At 43.5% G+C, this 18,740-nt stretch overlaps 2 long non-coding RNA genes and 1 pseudogene across 2 annotated transcripts; all 3 read left to right on the top strand.

Annotated features, from left to right (window-relative positions):
- Positions 1-403: 403 nt before the first annotated feature.
- On the top strand, positions 404-2,447 carry LOC121133149. Its single transcript, XR_005869911.1, has 3 exons — positions 404-512; positions 2,046-2,116; positions 2,297-2,447. It is a non-coding gene; the product is annotated as an uncharacterized LOC121133149 (long non-coding RNA).
- A 4,211-nt stretch (positions 2,448-6,658) lies between these two features.
- Positions 6,659-6,859, top strand: LOC121133218 (annotated as a pseudogene).
- A 4,300-nt stretch (positions 6,860-11,159) lies between these two features.
- LOC121133148 lies at positions 11,160-17,250 on the top strand. The gene is made up of 2 exons (XR_005869910.1): positions 11,160-11,341; positions 16,772-17,250. It is a non-coding gene; the product is annotated as an uncharacterized LOC121133148 (long non-coding RNA).
- The last annotated feature ends 1,490 nt before the right edge of the window (positions 17,251-18,740 follow it).

Here is an 18,740-nt window from a genome sequence, read left to right as displayed (position 1 = left end):
TACTCACAAACCCCTCCTGAAATGAATTACTGTAGATGTCTTTCAAAGCCAGTGATAATGAGTTGTGTATTGAGCTTTGATTTTTTTCTTTTCCTTTTTCCACATTCCAAACAGATTCTGTATTTAGACAAAAAGTATATAAACAGAAAAATTTTAAAACATATTGTCACTGAAAGTATCCCAGTCAATGCTCAAGGGATTTTCCAAGATTTCCAGTGAGTGCTTTATCAGGGGTCACAGTTGGTCTAGGATACAGTCATCTGTCACCATCTGAGAGGTAGTTCAGAAATATAAGAAAGGAAAAAGGATCAAGAGCCATGGCTCTAACAAGAGCAAACTAGAATCTGTCACTTTTTCTCTGAGTTTTCCTGTGTATTACAAAGTTCTCCACCTCCCACTTCTAGGCATTCTCTGATGGAACAGCTGAACCAGGATACAGAGACCTGCTTCAGTATCCAACCTGAATATGTTGCCACTCAGGTCCCAAAATGACACTCTGCCAATGGCTGGAGGTAACCACTGGGGAGCTCAGTAGCAGCTGGAGAGGAGTACAGATGTACCCCAACACAGCGAGTGTAGCACCTCTAGATGGGAACACACTCTGGCAAGGAAATGTTTTGCAAAAGTGCAACTATTAGCTGGGCAGACATCAGGATCAATAAGACAGCTCCCTCCCCCTGTGAGGCCTTTGATAAGGGGCATCATTATACGAAGGCTCCGCCTGCACAGGAGATCCAGGAAACTGTAAGGGGTGAACTTGCTAGCCTTTGCTCTGCTGGCTGTTGGTTGGTGCTAAATTCCAAGGTCCAGTGCCCAAAACAAAGGAGGAAAAGGGAGACCTGTCAGAGAATACAGGAAGAGTGACAGGAAGAAGTCAGGCACAGGCCCCCAACCACTCCCAACTGAAACCCAAACTTGGTCATACTTTTCATTTTTTTTCCAGATTTTTCAAACACCCCCTTTCAGCAGTATGTTGCTTTGGAATATTCAGCCTCAGAGCAATAACAACCCCAACTAAATTCCTAAAATACTCATTCCCTTTCTAGACAATTACGTCCTAACTTGGTCTGCCACCACAGCTAGTTTCTTCCTTTTTTCTGATCTTTCCCACACAGTGAAACCAAATTCATCTTCTAAATATAACTTGGCAAATAACAGTATTTATAAAGTATTTGTTCATGTTACCACGTGACACCGAGTGAACCCAGGGGACTAATGTATAACTCAACAGTGTACCACAGGTTGACCGGATGGACTCTTTCATCTGGTTTCCCACAAGACTGTTGCCCTCACCGTCTGTTTGTGTGTGGGGGTCAGACTTACCCCTCTCAGTCTTTTTAATGTCAGTTCATCCTCAGCATTTCCATCCAGTCTGGTCTTCTCCAGCAGACCCACCTATATTACTCTTTCCAGTGTGTAAGCATTTTGGGCTAGATGGGGATGGAATAGGAGTGGGTCAGGTATTTTGGCACTCAGGAGTCACAGAATACTGAGTGTTACACAGCTCAGGTGGAAAGGTATCCTGGAACTTGGGAGCCACAGGATACTGAGTGTTACACAGCTCAGGTGGAAAGTTTCCTGGAACTTGGGAGCCACAGGATACTGAGTGTTACACAGCTCAGGTGGAAAGTTTCCTGGAGCTCGGGAGTCAAGGACCACCACAGGTTGCAGTAAACTTAGCACTTAGCTGCTTACAGGCCAGTCTCAGGGAAAGGCTTCCCCAGTGTATCAGCTCCCCTCCCGCAGGACAGGGTCTTCCAGCTGGGGATATTCGCCTAGTGTAGCAGTTTTGCTCAGCAGGAGGTTTCTACACTTGCAAGCAAGTAAGCAGCATTCTCCCGTGGCTTTTTGTTTTGTTGTTTTGTTTTAGTTTGGTTTGGTTTTTCAAGACAGGGTTTCTCTGTGTAGCCTTGGCTGTCCTGGAACTCGCTCTGTAGACCAGGCCGGCCTCGAACTCACAGAGTCCCACCTGCCTCTGCCTCCCAAGTACTGGGATCAAAGGCGTGCGCCACCACCAGCCAGCTCTTCCGTGGCTTTTGTTTCAGTTCCTGCATCCAGGTTCCTGCCTAAGTTCCTACTCTGACTTTCGTCAATGATGGACTGTTGACCTGCAAGTGTAAGTTAAAATAAAACCCCTTCCTATCCAGGATTCTTTTAGTCATAGTTTTTATCACAGCACTGGAAACCAAACTAAAATAATCACTGTCACTGTTCCTTCAAAAGTTTCCCCAAAACAGAGGTTGAAATATCTAAACTATCTATTACTAGGACATGCAAATTGATTCTTTTTCCCCAGGAAACAGCCCAAGTTTCTGTCCAGGGAAGGAATGACTCTGATGAACTGAGCCATGATATCAGACCTGCTCCTAACTCTTCCTGGATTTGTCTTTGATAGAGTGTTACTTAGATGCTTTCAATGAATGTCTTTGGGGAAAGCAATAAAAAAAAAGGCCATCTTGTTCAGTTATTCACTTGGAATTTCTGCATAAATCTCTTTATGTTCCTCTGGAAGTGATACAGAAACTAGTTGAAGTCTTACTATGATTTGAAAGTGAAGGACATACATGAGTATTCTCAGCACACACACACACACACACACACACACACACACACAAACACACACTCCCAATTTTTAGCTAAATAGAACATAACTAGCAATCAAATTAATAAACTAATTTAAGATCAGAACTGTTTGGGGCTATGGAACTCAGAATAATGCAAGTAAGGATCAAATTGTGAAAAGAAAGTACCTAACCCCCCCCCAAAAAAAACCCAAAAACCCTAGAGAAGGAGAAACATTTCCTTCAGAAAAGCTAATACAGTCCATAAATTTCATACTAAAAAAATAAAGTGCCACCACAGCACACTTTTCAAGGCACTCTGCTAAATGCCACAAGGCCACAAGAGAGTACATAAGCCACAGTGTAAGCTGGAGGATGGGAGGGAAGTGACAGAGGCCCTGCTTGCTACGGCAGGCCTTCACAAAGCTGCTCTGTAACTGGATTTTATTGGCCAGTTTTACAAGCCCCATCGGTCCAGGGCCTGACTCAGAATTCTCTCCCCTTTCTCCCTTTATTTCCTCAAAAACTCTTACTATGCTTCAGCCACTGTAACCTAAACCAGGCTGTATGTGTTTACTGGGGCTTGTTTGTGAAATGCAAGCACCTATCTTATTCCCAAGGGAAATAGACTTCTTTCCTTTGGTTCTTTAAGCAACTAATGTTGCTTTTTCAAGAAGACAAGGTTCTTGAGAGGGAAAAGATACACTTCGCCACCACAGCCTCCCAGGACCTTTCTGGGAGCATCGTTCTCTTGGGAACTCAGGAGGATGCTCTCCCTTTGGGGATTGACTTCTTTTTCCACTCGCCAGCACCCACAGCGCTGTAGCTCATGTGACTCAGAAAAGCCTCCCGCAAGTCCCTTATTCTCCACTCCCACTTTCTAGACTCTTATCTTACCTTAAGTTGACCGGCTGCAAATGAGCCAGAGACCAGATTCAAAGATGGGTGAAGGAGGGAGTGAAGAAAAGAAAAATGAGTTGGTTCCTTATTTCTATATTCATCTTGCCACTTAACTACTTTGACAAAACGTGGCCTAAATGTATCTGGTGTCGTTCCAGGATGTGTTAGAAGTTGCAGAAAGTGTACGAACTTGCTGAGCTCCACCACCACCAGTCACCTGCACAGAAAGTTGGCCTTGCAGGTTTCCTGAAGTGCTATCTTCTCTGGTGTCTCGCTTCTGAAGGTGGTTAGCACCAATTTCTGTTCTTTCTTCTCTCTCTCTCTCTCTCTCTCTCTCTCTCTCTCTCTCTCTCTCTCTCTCTCTCTCTCTCTCTCTCTCTCTCTCATTGCTTGTTTTTTTGTTATTGTTTTTTATGACAGGGCTTCCCTCTGTAGCCCTGGCCATCCTGGGACCAGCCCTGTAGACCAGGCTGGCCTCTAGTTTAGACAGCTGCTTGCCTCTGCCTCCTGAGTGCTGTGATTAAAGGTGTGTGCCATCAAGCCTGACTTACCTCCAGTTTCTTATCTTGATGCCCCAAGGGCATCATGATCCTAGCTCTATCTTTTTAAATCCTCATCTTTGCTACTTTTCCAATTGATCCTTCTCAAACCATGCCACTTGTGCTCTTGGCGGTATGGACAGATGTACAGAACACAGGAATATTCAGGCCCCAAATAAACTGCTTCTTTCCAAAGTATCAGAATTATATAAGGTGGTGGGGGATGTTTTCTTAGCAGCATTTAAACCATTTATATGTTAATATAAACACTGATATATTATGAAATAGAATGTAATACACATGTACATATGTGAGACTGTGTCAGATAAAGTGTAGGTCATCTCTTCGGGGTGAAAGTTCAGTTTTAGGGTCCAGGGAGAGATGGCTTAGTAGCTAAACTGTTTTCCTGGCAAGAGTTCAGATCCCCAGAACCCATGTGACTGCCAGGTAGGAAGCCTGCATGTGTAACCCCAGCCTCAGAAGGCTGAGACAGGGTACCCCAGAGCAAGCTGGCCAGCAAGACTAGCTATATCTGCAAGCCCCAGTTTTGGTTGAGAGACCTTGTCAATGAATACCACGGATTATTGCTAACATCAACCCTGGGTTTCCCACACACAGTGTTCACACACACATACACACAAACACACACACACACACAGAGAGAGAGAGAGAGAGAGAGAGAGAGAGAGAGAGAGAGAGAGAGAGAGAGAATAGAAAAAACAAAACAAAACAAGAAGACAGGTCAGTTTGAGCCAGGGCTACTGCTACCTACACTTCCAGTGATGGAGGACTTCAGTACAGAATTTGAGAAGTATGCATTTACTACTTGGGGTTGTAGCTCTCTTTTGGTGGTCAAAGGTCAACAGTAGCAGCAACAAATGAGAAGTTAGGGAGTTAACTACTGTTGATTGAGGGCTCCTTGACATCAGAGCCTGTGGTTGTGAGATGCCTTTAGCCCTTTCTTCATATTCCTATCTATCACAAACTAGTTGCTATTGCTCCGGATCTCAAGTCTGTGTTCCAGGAAAAGCCTCCTATCACTTTTTTATTAGGCAAAGTGCACGTCTTCTCCAAGGCCCTAATGTTGTAATTTTTAAAAAGCAGTTCAAGTGAGACAGACACCATGCAACAGGGTTCAAGCAGAGGTTTTTTTGTTTGTTTGTTTGTTTGTTTTTGTTTTTGTTTTTTTTTAAAGAAAAGGGTTGTAAATGGGGAAAGGGAGAAAAGACCAGCTTCTGGGGACAGGAGCAGCAGGAGAGAGATGAGAGAGGAAAGAGAGGCGGCGGCGGGGTCGGGAGACAGACAGAGGGGGACAGACAGACAGACAGACAAATAGACAAAGAGAAAGAGACAGGGAGGGAGGGAGGGAGGAATGGGAGGTGGGCAGGGCCCTTTAAAAAGGGAACATAGTGAATGTGCACAGGTGGTGCTCTTAGTGGCAGCAGCTGAGGATGTATCCTGCTAGAACTCCAAAGGCAGGCCAGTGTAAATGCCTAAGTACTAACACCTAGGATACCAATAATTAATTCTCACTGACCATAGCTGGTACGTGGTCACTTCTAGTGACAAGGAGATGATCACAAATCAGTCAATCACCTAGGGCTGAGCAAATAGTCCCACACCCCAAACCATCTCCACTTAAAAAAAAATCCCAGAGTCCTGTTAACAAAAGGAAAGGACTAGATCTTGGGAAAAGGCTATAGCATCACCTTTCCTGTTCACCAGCTTGGTCAATCCTCCAGCGGACACACAAAACAATTGCTTGTCATTTGTGGGGGAGCAAAGCCGTGGTGTGGTGCAGCAATACAGTCTCCAGGGAGGGCCCTCCCACCCCTGGGAAACAGCAGAAGCAGAGGAACAATCCTTCCTTCCAAGCTCAGAGCCAGCTCAGAGAGTGGCCAAGGCAGCTGTCCATCAGAGCAAAACCCATTTCCCAACACTCACAAAATAAGAACATCTCCACCCAGTCCAACAGTTTGCTTTCATTAGCCCTTATTCATACTGAAAGCAGAACTGAGAATGGCCTCTAACCACATTCTCAACAATCGTCTAGACAGTTATTTTGGAACAGGTAAAAATCCCTTGTAAATGGCCAAAGCTAGGCCCACATATCCCAGATTCAAGCTCGCTGTATTTTTCCTACTGACACTGTCACAGAGGCAGCCGAACAGCTTGCAGGCTGCTCTGACTCCCCACCCAAGGGACTGGGAGGGGCTCCATGGTTCTCCAGGGCTGCCTCTTTCCCTCCCTTCTTTATAGAAGAGGCACAAATAGGGCCAAGAAAAGAAATACTTGCCCTGAAGAATTAAAACCCAGGAGACCTCATCCACCTCAAAAACAATAAAGGAATCGGGAGAGGTCCAAGACCTATACACAGGGGTGTGTTTCTGACATTTCTGAGTCATTTCTTAACACTTTGGGGAAAAAAGGCTTGGATATTTAAAACTCTTTTTGTGGCTGGGGAGCTGGAAAGATTACATGTGTAAACCATAGATTTTTAACCTTTTTGTACTATGACCCCGTGTAATTAAAATGGTTGAACACTGTAAGGAATGCTCTTTCAGGCTCAGGTTTTATGTCCCCCAGAAGTCCCTTAAGAAAGAGCTTTGTGAGGAAGGATGAACATTCTTTTATATCCTTCACACCTTGAAGGTTCAGAAGATTATACTTTCAGGGATCATTTCTATAGCTTGTTACCTTGAAGGAGCAGAATCCTTTCCTATAACACTTTTAGGGACTGGCCTTTGTGTTGTCTGAGAATTTCTTGGGTCTGGCAACAGGCTGGTCAATATTTACTGAAGACAAACTCTGCAACTGTGCTCAGCCTTGTGGAGGAAACAATGTGGGTCTCTGAGAAATTGTGAGCCTCCCAAGCCACTGCAGACGTAGTAAAATCTCATGCTAAGGGCTGTGTCTCTCAGATCTATGATTGGTTCAGACAGGGTCAGCCTGTGGTCACTTGGCTTCCTGTAGTTGGACACATCGTGGCAGTGGGGGTGTGGGTTGGAGGTTGGCTGTTCATGTCATCACAGTCAGGACGCAGAATATGAGCAGAAAGTGGCTAGGGATAAGAGTCCCCCAAGGACTCCCCACCAGTGACCTTGCTTCTTCCAGCCAGTTCATACTTCCCAAAGTTCCCAGAGACTCCCAAAAGACCAGCACCAGCTGGAGACTAATATTCATGTCCAAACAATAATGATTGGTTACTACTTTAATCAAGATAATGGCAGAACAATGCCTCTTGACTTTCAAGGTTAGGTCATGCAAGGTGTCACATTGACTGCGTTCACTGGGACACCCATTTCTAGAGCCTGGAGTCACCATACAAGCATAGCTCTCTTAGGCAGCTACCTTATGAGGAAGCCACATGAATAGCCCACGTGAAGGCTCCATAGTTACAAACTGAAAATGAACCCAGGAATCTCAGCACCGACCTCCAGTTGTTTCCAGATCTTGAACACCACAGTTGTCTCTAGCCATTTGTTTTCCGAGATGAAGTCCCAGACCTCGTGGAGCTGTTCCACACCATACACGCTTTCCTTCATCTCTCACACACAGGATTCACCTGATATAAGAAGCACCTGCTGTTTCCCAGTTCTCAGTTGAAGATGGATTTTGTAGGGAGGTAAATAATGGATTGAAGTTTGACAGGCATCATGAACAGTACAGTTGCATTTTTAAAAGGATGCCGGTGTGGCTTGCATGGGAACAGTCTAGCAGATGGGGGCGATTAGCAGAGGGCAGTGATTAATGTTCTTTACATCTTCCTTTGTTTCCCGAACTCTTTACAGTGAGTTTATATCACTAAAGTAAACAGGAAGAAATGGAAGCTGCTTGAAGAAGGTGGTCACACTCAAATATGGTGCTTGTGATTCCAGCTGCAAGCACTGAGGGTCTTGGAATAATGGGTGAGATTTGCTTGAAAAGGAGGTTGTCTGGGATCAAGAGCTCAGGCCGCCACCCCTTTGGACCGGGAAGTGGGCAGTGTCTACGTGGCAGCATAGGGAGGGGAGGAGGTAGAAGGACAATGGAGGAGGTAGAGGTGACCACTGAAGGACATCTTCCCCTGGACAAGCCAAGGCACTAGCCTGCACCCCCACTTGGTTAATGGCAGTCTTCTGCACCACAGAGTTGGTTGTGTGAGCTGCTGATGTCATCTCCAGTGGCTAGCAAAGACGTTGACATTAAGTGTGTCACTAGAGCACATCTTTTTTCTCCAGTTGCGGTCCTGCCAAGACCTTGAGCATAAACCTTACTGTGGCAAAGGAGGCCTTGGCCCTCGTGATGGACACACTTTGGAAACAGAAGGAGACCAGGGACATGTGAAAAGGGCAAAACTGAAAAGGCCAAACCTTGTGACTTGCACAGAAAAAAAAATGTGTTTGAATGGGGCCAAGGCTGAGTTCAGCATTATAGGAATGGTTTCTATGGAATCTTTGAAAGCCAGTAGCACATAAGTGAGGAAGTCCCTTGTTAAACAAAGTAAAAGTTCCTAGCCATGGGTCCAATGCTTCCCCAGAAGCAGTAGCTGCCCACTTCCACAGAGCATTCAAAGCCGGAACCAGGCACAGTGGGCACAGTGGGCAGGAGACCCAGAGACCAGGCAGGAAGTGGGTGCCAGTGCTCTGAGCCACACTGAATGCAGGTGAGATCTTTCTGAGTGTCTTCCGGGACACTGTCACTCCAGTTCTTTAACACATCACTCAGCCATGTCTGCTGAGCAAACCTGATGCTTGCTTGAAGTTTACTACTTACCTGGGTTTCATTTTTAAAGGCTGTAAGACAAGGAGTGAAATCATAATTCCTTCCAGCTAATGCCTGTATTCTTCCTACCACAAAATGAACCATCAACTCTCAAACACCTTTAAAGCATACACAATGCCTGGTTCCGGTCCCTCTACTTCAACTTCCCGTGTGCTCAGTCTAATAATTTCCTTCGTGTTGCAAAACATCTCACCAGCCTTTCCTGGGCTACCAAAAACCATGACTCGACATATTTCATGTTGACTCTCACCTCCAGTACCTGAGGTTCTGAGCACACCTTTCTACACACACAGACACACACACACTCACACACACACACACACACACACACACACACACACACACTGACTATTCCAAATGACCATGATTAACCCCATAAGTAAAGTTATCTTTACTCCCAAGCTAGCAAAGATTGGTTGTAACAGCACAAATTTGATAAATCTAATACAGAAGTGTGAGGTTGACCCATGGCATCTCAATTCCTAGAAAAGGGGAGGATGAGAGAAGCAGACTGTGGTGGGTTCCAGCAAGGGCTGTGGGGAGTGTCACCAATGAACTTCAGTGGTCTCTGGGATGAAGACCACAGGAAAGCCCTTTCCAGAAGCGGCAACAGATGTGGACCATTTCTGCTCTGTAGCAAGACCAGGTTAGGAGGAAAAGGCAGCTGTCGGCCAACACGTCTTTCCTTCCTCCACAGCATGTCTTTCCTTCCTCCTTCACAATAATGAGTCACTAGCTGGGTTAGGCGGTTGTGGGGGTCATTTCCAAGTATCTCTCCTCCTAGGTCTAGCCATGTGTGTGGTCCTCAGTGGCAGGTGCGAGGAAATATCTCAATTTATGCCTAACCTTTAAACCTCCCAATGTACCCTAAACCACTCACGTTTGCTGTTTAATTTTAATGGTAATTGGGTGGCTTCTCTGATGAGTAAAATCTCAAACAGTCATGGGTTGTATGAAGTTAAAAGTATAAAGCTGCTCTTTGCCCTACTTGACCACAACTTCCCCAGTCCACTGCTGACAAATTTGAGGCTCTACAGTTTCAAACATAACCACCGAGGCCCCTTTTAAAGAGATTTATAAAGTTTTAGATATACAAGATGATGTGTCTTAGAAACATGTTATAGAGCATTAGCATAGACATCTACAGATGTGAAAATATATACTTTTTCTTCTTAAAAATTCTTTTCTAGTATTCCAATTTTTACATATAGCCCGTTTTTTACCAACAAATGCTGTGAAATTATAAATAACATTGATCTATGTGGTGGTGGCGCCCACCTTTACTCCCAGCAGAGGCAGGTGGGTCTCTGTGAGTTCAAGGCTAGCCTGGTCTACAGAGTGAGTTCCAGGGCAGCCAGGGCTACACAGAAAAACCCTGTCTTGAAAAACAAAAACAAGCAAACAAAAAGAAAGAAAGAAAGAAAGAAAGAAAGAAAGAAAGAAAGAAAACAAACATTGAAATACACATCATTTATGACTATCTTTGTCCTAACAACTCTTGTTTTTAACAAAATAGCCTAGAGAAATATCAATGTGAGTATTCAAGGGGTTTGTAAATTTAAATTATGTGTTGAAGTTTGAAATAAAATAAATTGATAACTTATAAAAATTTCTATTCCTATAAACAGTATATAACTTCACTTCCACAGCTGTCAAAACTCTGTGTGTAGTGTGTGCATGCATGCGTGTGTGTGTGTGTGTGTGTGTGTGTGTGTGTGTGTTATATACATGTGTGGATGCATATACGCAGTTATGCTAGCCTGTGTGGGTATGTGTGGAGGTTAATGGTTGATGTCCAAATATCTTCCTTTCATTTCAGCTAGGCGGGGTGGCCAGTGAGTCTTCACGTCAACACTGGGGTGCAGGTGTGCACCACTCTATGCTCACCTTTTTGACATGGTCCTGAGGAGACAAGCTCAGGTCTTCATGCATTTGCAGAAAACACACCACTGAGCTCTCTTCCCAGTTCTGTGTCCCATCTTTTGATACTGAGACATGACTCTGTCATCTACAGATGCTAGATCATGTGACAGTTAATTGTCACTTTGATAGCACCTAGACTCACTTGGGAGACAGGTCTCTAGGCATGCATGTAGGAAGTTACCTTGATTGTTTACATGGTGTGGGAAGACCCTGTTTATAGTTGGAATGTAGAAAAACTGGGTTGAATTTATTTCATCACAGTTTTTTTCCATCACAACAATTGCAGAACACTACAGTTCAGAACATGATTATAGATAAGGTGATCATATCATTTTTTGTAAAAGTATGAATTCAAAGAATTGAAATCTGCTTATCTGCCGTATTTTGCATAAACCCAAGTTACATTATCATTTATTTCTCGGTCAGGAATGGTTAGTCTTACCACATAGCACGCTCTTTATTTTTCAGCACATAAACACAATGTGGAACTCTGAGGATGAAGACACGGGTGCCCCTTCTGGAAAGGAATTATTTCAATATGCCCCTGCACACTGACCCTGCAGCTACAGGAACCAGAGTGTCTGTGCATCCAGGCTTCTTAGTAAAAGATGAGAAAGTCTCTATACGGTCAAAATGCCTAAAGCAAGATAAAAGGTAATTCATTGTGGCAGTCTTACGTAGAACTTCTAGATCCAAGATGGTATTTCTTACATTAACTGCAAAGGCCTAAAGAACTTGTGCTAAAGGGGGTATGGAGGCACAAGTGTGCCTCTGTGTACACAGAGAATCTCTACAGACAGCCTAGAGCCACTGTAGAGGAACTTGGAGGACACCAGTCAGGAAGAGACTTTCTTTCTGCGGTGTTTCATGCTCTGAATTTCCTATCACCTGAAGGCATTGCACTAATAATCTTGTAGGCCCGGAGAATAATGAGAAACAGTATTATTCAGTACAAAGCGATTGCATGATGGAGATCAGAACTAACTCCCAAGTGCCATATGTTTGACATGGCAGCCTTTAAACTTTTTCTGCTCCTGATCCCTTCTGCAGGATGATGAGGATGTTTTCTTTATTTATGTTTCTCTTACTTGTTGATGAATAAAACACTGTGGCCAATGAGGCAGGAAGTATAGGCAGGGCAAGGAGACGAGGAGAATTTTGGGAAGTGTAGGCAGACAGCAGATGCCATGTGAGACTGGGAAGGTAGGACATGCTGGACCCTTCCCCAGTAAGATAAGACCACATGGAAATACTTAGATTAATAGAAATGGGTTAATAATTAAGACAGAGCTAGCCAATAAAGAAGCCCCAGTCACCTGCCAACAGCTTCATAATTAATATAGCGTCTGTGTGTTTATTTGGGGTTCAAGGGCTGTGGGACCAGGTGGGTCAAAGAGCCTCACATTACAGCAAGACAGACTTCTGGAAGAATTACTGCATGTAGGACAATGATGTTTCCCCCACGTGGTCCAGCAAATACCGACTCCTGTGACCAGGCAATGTTACATGATGAGAGACAGGTTGCATGGAGCTGAGGTTGCCAAGTGAGTGAGTTTGGAGTTGGTTGTTCATCCTAGATTATCCAAGTAGATCAAACCGAATCACCAAGGAAGAAGGCAGAGGAAGAGGCCAAGACCAGAGGGATACCTTTCAAGATGTAGCTCACCTGCTTTCGCTGGCTTTGGAGATGGAAGGTGGCAATAAGCCAAGCTGGGAAATGAAGGAGACTCATTTTCCCACGATCCTGTAGTATGAGGGTAGCCTGACCAATGACTTCATTTTAGTCCAGTGCGACCTATTCCTGACTTCTGGTCTCTAAAACTAGAAAGCAATGTGTTTATGGTATTTTAATCCATGGAACATGTAGTAATTTGCTACAACAGTAAAAAAAGCTAATATTCTGTACCAAAAATTAGTCATCTATACAAGTAAAAATGTGGAAAAATGTATGCTTTCAATAATAAGAAAATAGAAAGTGATAAATGTCATATATGAGTAAACATGTATTCAGTAGATACTTCGTTTTTAAATTTGTGGAATATTGATGAGAAAACATGAAACTAGAAACCAATCATATATGCAAATATATCATGTACATAATCACACACACAGAATCTGCTAATCAATCAATTTTGCTTCAGAAAAGATGAGCCCCTCAAGTTCATCTTGGTTCTATAAAAGGGTAACACACACACAAAATCAAATCCACACAGGATCATGGGAAACTGATCCTGGAGGGATGGCTCTAGGGTTATAGCTACCTCTACTTGGACTGAAAAGATAAAGGGTCAGGTAGGGTCACCATTCCGAGGACACACATTGGACAAGGAACAGAGATGAGGTGTCTCCCGTTTCCACCACCTCTTCTATAGTCACCGCAGCGTGTTCGCCAGCATGTAAGTCTACTACATTTTTTCCTGCCTCCATGTTTATAACACACTTCAAAGGAAACCCAGGGAAAATATGGAAGAACACATCCACCATTAAGAACAAAGGCTCTGAGGTTACACATTAAAGCTGCCTTGACCTCACTTCTTCCTACCCTGACCTCCTGTAAATCACCTCATTCTTAGTACCCTGCGTGGAGAATGACATCCTCCTCCCCCCAAAGGGTGCCTGAGGACTGAGAGGCATTGGAAGCCATGTACTCAGCAGGGGTGTGCTGTGGTGTGTGTGTGTGTGTGTGTGTGTGTGTGTGTGTGTGTAAACAAAATAGCCTAACACCAGAATGACTGCTTTTACCTCACTTTCCTGTACTTACTAAGTATAATATACCAAAAAATGGTCTGGAGGGATGAACATCAGTTAAGAGCACTCACTGACTTCTCTTCCAGAGGCCCTGGGATAAATTTCCAGCACCCACATGACAGCTAACAACTGTCTCAAACTCTAAGACCCTAACACAGATATACATGTAGGCAAAATACCAATGCAAATAAAATAAAAGTAAATAAAGTATTAAAAACAAAACTCCCTCTAGAACAAACAGTTTCTTTACTTAACCCCTCCAAGTAAAATAATCATGATCTGATGAAAAGCTTAAATTTTAAAACTCACTGCTGAGGCAGAGGCAAGCGATCTCTGTGAGTTTGAGGCCAGCCTGGTCTACAGAGTGAGTTCCAGGACAGTCAAGGCTACACAGAGAGAAAGCTTGTCTAAGAAACAAACAAACAAACAAAAACAACAAAAAATAAAAAATAAAACAACTCATTGCCCCTGTCAGTCTTATATCAGCTTCCTGCTAAGAGGACTAATAAAGATGGACAATTCCCACGTTAGAGTCAGGAGTGCAAAGGCTCTGAGGGTTTTTGCTCTTAAACCATTAATACATCTGCACAGTAGATATAACTGTCACTCTGTTGCACTGAAAAGCACTGTGAAGGCTTGACAATAAGATGGTACCCCAAAAGTTCTGGGGTAAAAAAGGAAACATTTATAATCAAAGGGGTGATGAAGAATAGCCATCTTCAGTGAATTTGGTCGGCTAGCTTGACCCTTGGGTGGTGTCATCTGAGCAAGCTCACCCTTAGTGATAGCTGCAGTTTACAGCTTGCTCCTTTTAGGAACATTAATTTCCCTGAAGGAATCTGTTTGACAGTTTGTCACTCAATGCCCAGTGTCTCTTTGGAATTGGCAGCTGTGGATTCTGGTGGCAAATATAAGTCTTGCGTTGTTTTCATTGTTCCTTACTGCACGGGGGAACCAGCTTCGTTCGGAGTGTCGCACGGTGGTAAGCAGAGTTTACAATGACCACCACCCTTTTCAGCCGGTTGTAAAACTTGTATACTGTCTGTCCAGGTCTTGTTTCAAGTCCTCAGTGAATCTGTAGTCCGACAGCACATCCATCAGCTAATGGCAGTGGTGCACACTGGACTTCAGCTGAGTTATTTGCTCACTTTCTACATTAAACTACCAGTTTCTGGTTTTCGTTTGCTTTTTGTTTTGTTTTGTTTTCTCTTCTCCCTAGAGAAGAGCCAAACACATGACCTTTTAGGGTCATCAGCATAAAGCTCAATAGGAAGTCATTGTATTTCTATTCTCAAATTCTACACACAAGAGTAAAGGAAGTAAGACCATTAATTTAGTGGCATTAGAGATAAAGATCAAGCAGGAAATGACTTTTCAGATGATGTCATCCAGAGCTGAGTAGGAGGCAAAGCAGGTGGGGCACGTCCTTTGTCCGATCTATCACAGATCTGCCCCAGCCTTCAGAGTGAAAGACGCCGTGGTGGAGATAATGAAATTATAAGTCACCTTGACACAGGTTGCTGTGCTGTGTGACTCTGATTAAGACTCTGCTTCACACTGCCAGCAAGAAGGAATGGGGGAGGGAAGAGAGAGGAGAAGGAAGAACTTTTTAGTAACATGAACTTCAACTGTAGATGTGGATATTTCCAAGCTTTTTATGCTCTGAATAAATAAGCGTGTGGTGTTTTATCGTTCTATGTGGGGAGAGGAGGCTTTTTCTTCATGATATTTGGTAGAATTTTTTTGAAACAAGTTCTTAGACTATAGCCCAGACTGGCTTGAGGCTCACAGTTCTCCATCCTCCTTCCTCAGCCTCATGGGTGCTTAAGCTCCGAGCATGTGAGTCACTGCCACTCTGGGTACCATCTTTTTGCCATTGTTCCTAACTCAAGGTCCGTTTATTGAAGGATGGACCCAAAATCACTAAGTAGCCAGGGTTGACCTTGAACTTCTGATCCTCCCTCCCACCTCTTACCTCTTAGGTACCTGAGTTACAGGCATGCACCAACAGGACCAGCTCAATTTTAATATGGCTAAAGGAGACATTCAGTGTAAATCAGTGGGTGCCTTTAGGTGTTAGCACAGGAGGAAAGCCAATTAGAGCTCAAATTCTAGTTTGTGACTGGACAGTTATGGAGCCTTCTTCATCTGCAAAATAGGTCAATTAGTATGCAACTGGCAATGTTTGGGTGAGTAATACACAGACATGGACATGTCTAACAAAGATGGCACTCTATTGCTTACATTAACTTCCTCCCATAACTGCTTAGAAGAGAGCATTTTAAACAGTTTTAAAGGTGGTGTATACATAACACACAATTCTTACTATCTCACTCTTTAAGTCTGCAGCTAAGTAACAGTAAGTGAATTTATGCTATTGTGCAATCAGCACCCAGCCCCTTGCAAAACTGAAACCACAAAGATCTCTGCCCATCAACAACTCACTCCCATTCTCCCGTCCTCCAGCCCCAGCGGCTATTAGCTTAACTTTCTGTGCTGATAGATTTGACCCGTCTCACTACCTTAGGTTGCCAGCTGAAACTGCATGACTAGCTTATTTAAGATAGTCTATTTTTGAGACTACTCTTTGAGGTTTGATAAAGTTTTGTTCTCGGACAAAAGTTCAGGTTACTATGGTTTATATTGCATAATCATCTAATTATTTCCTTAAGCACATAGACATTTCCAGAATAAAGGTGGCCCACCGTAACCGGACAGTACACAGCTACAATGGATGGATTCTTATACAAATATAATCATCAGCTCTTAATCACTTGCTGTGAACTAGCACTTGTGTCTTAGCCCTTTTCATGATTTATAAGTTCCTGGATGGCAGAGACTGCCTATAATGAATAAGGTGTATGTTAAATATGAATGTACAAGTTGGTAAATTAAAAAAATCAATGGACTCAAATCCCAGTATGTATTGCTAGCCAAAATATTATCATAAAATATCCCCTATCCTTGATTCTGTACGTCTTTATTCATGGGATGTTAGTTCTCATACCATGTGGACTTTATAAATGTTAACTTAAGCAAAGCACAGTCCTTTGAAAGACAGCTGACTTTCGGGTCCTGGATACATCTGTGCTCCATTAGCTTTTAGGGAAATGGATGCGTCATATTTTATTAGTTTTCATATTCTGGGGTACTAAATTACTTTTGACAGTACAACTGACAATGAGTCAATGCATTGACATGTTCAGGCTGAAGGGTGACAGGAATAGGACTTGCATATAGTGGGTAAAACTCTAGATCTTCATGAAGGCAACTGTAAATTTTGTGCAAATCTTCTACAATTCTGCGGGCTCATTCCTAGTTAATTTATTTTTACAGAGATCATCATACAAACATTCAAAGATGTGTGATAATGGTAAACTGAGCAATGTCACCCCCAGAGATGCTTACATCCTAAATCTGAGAACTTGTGAATCTGTTACATTCATGGCAGGAAGCAACAGAGGCTGCATAAACATAAGGGTTGCCAACCGGCTTACCTCACTAAGAGCCTCCTAGATTATACCTGATGAGCCCAATGTAGCCCAAAGCGTCTTCTGAAGTGAACAAGGATGACAGAAGGGACTGTGTCACAGTGATTCAAAATAGGAAAGACTCAATCAGCTTGGGCTGTCAAGATGGAAGAGGTTTGGTGTCAAGAAATGAAGGCAGCATGATGATGCTACAGATGCAGAAAGAGACTGTCTTTTGTAGTCTCCAAAGAGGAGTACAATTTTGTTGACACCTTGACCTCCATGATATCTATTCCGGACTTGTGACATCCAGAACAATAAAGTAATGCATTTCTGTTTAAGTAATCAAATTTGTGATAATTTGTTAGAGCAATGAGTAAGCCTGTTCCCTGAAGCATCACGTGTAACAACAAAAACAACTGTATTCGTTGGTTTTCTATTGTCGTACAAAGACTTGGGGCTAGGTGTTTTGTAAGGGAACAGTTTTAGAGAGTGAATTTACAAGTTTGGACCACCCAGTCTGCTCAGCTGCTGGTGAGGCACTGATGATAAACAGCATCAGGATGGCAGGAGCATGTGTAGAAGAGATCACGTGGTGAAAGCAGAGAAAGCGTTAGAGCCAGACTCACTCTCTTCATAACAACTGCTCTCATGGAAACCAGCTGCTCTCAAGAACTACAGTATCCCTTTTCAGAGATGGTACCCCCAATAACTTACCCACCTTCTACCAGACCTTATCTCTTACAGGTTCCACCGCTTTCAACACCACCACAGTGAGGACCAAGTCTCCAACACACTCAAGTCACATCTGAACCATGGCAGTGGCCAGAACACCCACCCTCAGGAGCCTGGTAAAGCGTTGTGCTGTGACAATGGATGCTGGGGATCTACACTTTGCCCAAGAGAGGGGATAACTCTTCTTGCCAATCAATTTGACCCAGAAGGGAGGGAAAGGAAGAGGACCACTGAGCTTTTAAGCCATTCTTCTGGGAACTACATGACAAATCAAACCTAACAGTGAAACTGTGGAACTTCTGATTTCATTCCTACAATAAAGCAACATGCCAGGCACTGTGCTAAACACTAGAAAATAAAGAGCAAACAAGCTACATGAGTGGAGGGGAAGAAAACAGGGAAGAGATTACATGAAGTGCAACCAATGTCAAAGCAGAGTAAAAGCACCCGGAACAAGGGAGGGGACACCTAACCAGGCAAGGCTGGGAAGACGGGACAGGGATAGCAGCCAATGGGAGGTAATGCCTGAACCCAGTCCCAAAGGAGGAGCAGGATCCAGCCAGACAAAGAGGACTTGGAGGTCGGTACAGTAGAGGAAACACATTACAAAAGGCCAGCTGGCATGAGGTCTAATGTGGCGAATTGGGTGGGGCCGTGCATGGAGACCAGGACACTCTACAAAGCTGCATGAGGGACCTGTACATAATTAACTCTGTAAAACTTCCCGACCCTCAGTCTTCCACCTTCATAATAGCAGAAGCACAGAACTTCCCATCTGAGGATGATTAGGAGAACTTTCCAGGGTCTTGAATCCCGAAAGAATATGATCCAACTTCTGGATATCTGTCTTCCTGGCTATGTCAACTCTCCCCCAAAGTCCCCACTTCTCAGCCAGGGAATATGAAATTTCTAGAATACAAAAACCCCAAATGCATTAAAGAAAGAGAAACATTTTGTGATGCATCAAAGTCATTCATAGCTAACAAATTCCCTCCTCTAACCATGAACACAAACTGTAATACATAATAGTGCTATTCAGAACAGATCATAGACTAGACCAAATGAACACACAGCATACTCCAGACCTTATGTCCTGGTCA

Source organism: Mesocricetus auratus, unplaced genomic scaffold (assembly GCF_017639785.1).
Source record: "Mesocricetus auratus isolate SY011 unplaced genomic scaffold, BCM_Maur_2.0 Super-Scaffold_100020, whole genome shotgun sequence".
In the NCBI taxonomy this organism is placed as follows: Eukaryota; Metazoa; Chordata; class Mammalia; order Rodentia; family Cricetidae; genus Mesocricetus; species Mesocricetus auratus.
Note: the sequence above shows the minus strand (reverse complement) of the source record. Positions and strands in the feature narration are given on the sequence as shown.